A 5,042-nucleotide genomic window follows, 5' to 3' on the forward strand; every position below is an offset into this window, starting at 1 on the left:
TTCAACATTTCAAGTATGTTGCCTTTTCTGTTGAGAAAGGTTTAATGTTTGAATCATATCTTTTCTTGATAGCCAAGTCATTAATTTTCAAAATCAAATCTTTTAAAATGTTTTTCAAATCATATCTTCTCAATCACATCTTTTTAAAATCAATCATATCTTCCTAACCACATCTTTTTCAAAATAGTTTTCAATCAAATATTTTTGATTTCTAATTTCAAAATCTTTTTCAAAAATCACTTGATTTCTTTCCCACTTTCATTTTTGAAAATCAATTAGTGTTTTTCAAAAACGTTTTCAAAATCTTTTACTTAATTTTCGAAAATTACTTCCCTTCTTCTCACATCCTTCTATCTATGGACTAACACTATTCTTTAATGCAAAATTCGAACTCCATCTTCTTTGATAAGTTCGAATTTTCTACTTCTGTCTTCTACTTTTCTTTTCCTCTGACACCTTAAGGAATCTCTATACTGTGACATAGAGGATTCCATATTTTCTTGTTCTCTTCTCTTTCTTATGAGCAGGAGCAAGGACAAAAGCATTCTTGTTGAGGCTGACCCTGAACTTGAAAGGACCTTGAAGCGAAAACTAAGAGAAGCCAAGGCACAACTCTCTGTAGAGGACCTAACAGAAATCTTCAAAGAAGAAGAACAAATGGCAGCCGAAAACAACAACAATGCCAACAATGCAAGGAAGGTGCTGGGTGACTTTACTGCACCTACTCCCGACTTCTATGGGAGAAGCATCTCTATCCCTGCCATTGGAGCAAACAACTTTGAGCTTAAGCCTCAATTAGTTTCTCTAATGCAACAGAATTGCAAGTTCCATGGACTTCCATTGGAAGATCCTCATCAGTTTTTAGCTGAGTTCTTGCAAATCTGTGACACTGTCAAGACTAATGGGGTTGACCCTGAGGTCTACAGACTCATGCTATTCCCTTTTGCTGTAAGAGACAGAGCTAGGATATGGTTGGACTCTCAACCTAAAGAAAGCTTGGACTCTTGGGAAAAGCTAGTCAATGCCTTATTGGCAAAGTTCTTTCCACCTCAAAAATTGAGTAAGCTTAGAGTGGAAGTCCAAACCTTCAGACAGAAGGAAGGAGAATCCCTCTATGAAGCTTGGGAAAGATACAAACAATTAATCAGAAAGTGTCCTTCTGATATGCTTTCTGAATGGAGCATCATAGGTATTTTCTATGATGGTCTCTCTGAACTATCCAAAATGTCTTTGGATAGCTCTGCTGGAGGATCTCTTCATCTGAAGAAGACGCCTACAGAAGCTCAAGAGCTGATTGAAATGGTTGCAAATAACCAATTCATGTACACTTCTAAAAGAAATCCTGTGAACAATGGGACTAGTCAGAAGAAAGGAGTTCTTGAGATTGACACTCTGCATGCCATATTGGCTCAGAACAAAATATTGACCCAACAAGTCAATATGATTTCTCAAAGTCTGTCTGGAATGCAAAATGCACCAAGCAGTACTAAGGAGGCTTCATCTGAGGAAGAAGCTTATGATCCTGAGAACCCTTCAATGGAAGAGGTGAATTACATGGGAGAACCCTATAGAAACACCTATAATCCTTCATGGAGAAATCATCCAAATTTTTCATGGAAGGATCAACAGAGACCTCAACAAGGTTTCAACAATAATAATGGTGGAAGAAACAGGTTTAGCAATAGCAAACCTTTTCCATCATCTTCTCAGCCACAGACAGAGAGTTCTAAGCAAAATAACTCTGACTTAGCAACCATGGTCTCTGATCTAATCAAAACCACTCAAAGTTTCATGACTGAAACAAGGTCCTCCATTAGAAACTTGGAGGCACAAGTGGGTCAGCTGAGCAAGAAAATTACTGAACTCCCTCCTAGTACTCTTCCAAGCAATACAGAAGAAAATCCAAAAGGAGAGTGCAAAGCCATCAACATGGCCGAATTTGGAGAGGAGGAAGAGGCAGTGAACGCCACTGAGGAAGACCTCAATGGACGTCCACTGACCTCCAATGAGTTCCCCAGTGAGGAACCATGGGAATCTGAGGCTCAAAATGAGACCATAGAGATTCCATTGGTCTTACTTCTGCCATTCATGAGCTCTGATGAGTATTCTTCCTCTGAAGAGGATGAGTATGTCACTGAAGAGCAAGTTGCTAAATACCTTGGAGCAATCATGAAGCTAAATGACAAGTTATTTGGAAATGAGACTTGGGAGGATGAACCCCCTTTGCTCACCAAAGAACTGGATGACTTGTCTAGGCAGAAACTGCCTCAAAAGAGACAGGATCCTGGGAAGTTTTCAATACCTTGTACCATAGGCACCATGACCTTCAAGAGGGCCTTGTGTGACTTAGGGTCAAGTGTAAACCTCATGCCTCTCTCTGTAATGGAGAAGTTAGGGATCTTTGAGGTGCAAGCTGCAAAAATCTCACTAGAGATGGCAGACAATTCAAGAAAACAAGCCTATGGACTTGTAGGGGATGTTTTGGTAAAAGTTGAATACCATTACATCCCTACTGATTTCATAGTCCTAGAGACTGGGAAGTGCATGGATGAATCCATCATCCTTGGCAGACCCTTCCTAGCCACAGCAAGGGCTGTGATTGATGTTGATAGAGGAGAGTTGATCATTCAAGTGAATGAAGAATCCTTGGTGTTTAAGGCTCAAGGATATCCCTCTGTCACCATGGAGAGGAAGCATGAAGAGCTTCTCTCAAAACAGAGCCAAACAGAGCCCCCACAGTCAAACTCTAAGTTTGGTGTTGGGAGGCCACAACCAAACTCTAAGTTTGGTGTTGAAACCCCACATTCAAACTCTAAGTTTGGTGTTGGGAGGTTTCAACATGGCTCTGAGCATTTTTGAGGCTCCATGAGAGCCCACTGTCAAGCTACTGACATTAAAGAAGCGCTTGTTGGGAGGCAACCCAATATTATATTTTGACTATTTTTCTTTGTTATTTTATGTCTTTTGTAGGTTGATGATCATGAGAAGTCACAAAATCAATGAAAAAAGCAAAAACAGAATGAAAAACAGAAAGAAAAATAGCACACCATGGAGGAAGAACCCACTGGCGTTTAAACGCCAGTGAGGCTAGCTGTTGGGCGTTTAACGCCCAGTCTGGCACCATTCTGGGCATTTAACGCCAGAAAGGGGCACCAGACTGGCGTTAAACGCCAGAAAAGGGCAAGAAGCTGGCGTTAAACGCCAGAAATGGGCACCAGCCCGGCGTTTAACGCCAGAATTGGCTAAAAACGCAATTTTGCTTGCCATTTGGTGCAGGGATGACTTTTCCTTGACACCTCAGGATCTGTGGACCCCACAGGATCCCCACCTACCCCACCACTCTCTCTCTTCTTCTTCACCCATTCACCAATCACCTCAACACCTCTTCCCCAAAAACTCTTCACCTATCAAATCCCATCTTTCTCTTCACCACTCACATCCATCCTTCATAAAACCCCACCTACCTCACCATTCAAATTCAAACCACTTTCCCACCCAAACCCACCCTCACTTGACCGAACCTTACCCTTCCCCCTCTCCTATATAAACCCATCTTCACTCCTTCATTTTCACACAACCTAAACACCACTTCTTCCCCTTCTTGGCCGAAAACAAACGCCATTCCCATCTCCTTCAATTCTTCTTCTTCTACTCTCTTCTTTCTTAATTTGCTCGAGGACGAGCAAACCTTTTAAGTTTGGTGTGGTAAAAGCATTGCTTTTTGTTTTTCCATAACCATTTATGGCATCCAAGGCCGGAGAAACCTCTAGAAAGAGGAAAGGGAAGGCAAAAGCTTCCACCTCCGAGTCATGGGAGATGGAAAGATTCATCTCAAGGGTGCATCAAGACCACTTCTATGAAGTTGTGGCCTTGAAGAAGGTGATCCCCGAGGTCCCTTTTTCACTCAAAAAGGGTGAATATCTGGAGATCCGACATGAGATCCGAAGAAGAGGATGGGAAGTTCTTACCAACCCCATTCAACAAGTCGGAATCTTAATGGTTCAAGAGTTCTATGCCAATGCATGGATCACCATGAACCATGATCAAAGTGTGGACCCGGATCCAAAGAATTATCTTACTATGGTTCGGGGGAAATACTTGGATTTTAGTCCGGAAAGTGTAAGGTTGGCATTCAATTTGCCCATGATGCAAGGAGATGAACATCCTTACACTAGAAGGGTCAACTTTGATCAAAGGTTGGACCAAGTCCTCACAGTCATATGTGAAGAGAGCGCCCAATGGAAGAGAGATTCAAGAGGGAAGCCGGTTCAATTGAGAAGGCATGACCTCAAACCCGTGGCTAGAGCATGGTTGGAGTTTATCAAACGCTCAATCATTCCCACTAGCAACCGGTCCGAAGTTACCATAGACCGGGCTATCATGATTCATAGCATCATGATTGGAGAAGGAATAGAAGTTCATGAGGTTATAGCTCAAGAGTTTTATAAGGTGGCGGACAAGTCCTCTACCTTGGCAAGGTTAGCCTTCCCTCATCTCATTTGTCACCTCTGTTATTCAGTTGGAGTTGACATAGAGGGAGATATCCCTATTGATGAGGACAAGCCCATCACTAAGAAGAGGATGGAGCACACAAGAGACCCCACTCATCATGAGATCCCTGAGATTCCTCAAGGGATGCACTTTCCTCCACAAAACTATTGGGAGCAACTAATCACCTCCCTAGGAGAATTGAGTTCCAACATAGGACAACTAAGGGTGGAGCATCAAGAACACTCCATCATCCACCATGAAATTAGAGAAGATCAAAGAATCATGAGAGAGGAGCAACAAAGACAAGGAAGAGACATTGAGGAGCTCAAGCACTCCATAGGATCCTCAAGAGGAAGAAAGAGCCGCCGTCACTAAGGTGGACCCGTTCTTTAATTTCCTTGTTCTTTATGTTTTGTTTTTCGAAAATTATGCTTGTATTTATCTATGTTTGTGTCTTATGATCATTAGTGTCTTAGTGTCTATGCCTTAAAGTTATGAATGTCCTATGAATCCATCATCTTTCTTAAATGAAAAATGTTTTAATCACAAAA

At 41.8% G+C, this 5,042-nt stretch overlaps 1 non-coding gene across 1 annotated transcript; it reads right to left on the reverse strand.

The window, feature by feature from the left end:
• Positions 1 to 1,062: 1,062 nt before the first annotated feature.
• On the reverse strand, positions 1,063 to 1,170 carry LOC112799358 (small nucleolar RNA R71). The gene has a single exon (XR_003200934.1). It is a non-coding gene; the product is annotated as a small nucleolar RNA R71 (small nucleolar RNA).
• Between the last annotated feature and the right edge of the window lie 3,872 nt (positions 1,171 to 5,042).

Source organism: Arachis hypogaea, chromosome 4 (assembly GCF_003086295.3).
Source record: "Arachis hypogaea cultivar Tifrunner chromosome 4, arahy.Tifrunner.gnm2.J5K5, whole genome shotgun sequence".
NCBI lineage: Eukaryota > Viridiplantae > Streptophyta > Magnoliopsida > Fabales > Fabaceae > Arachis > Arachis hypogaea.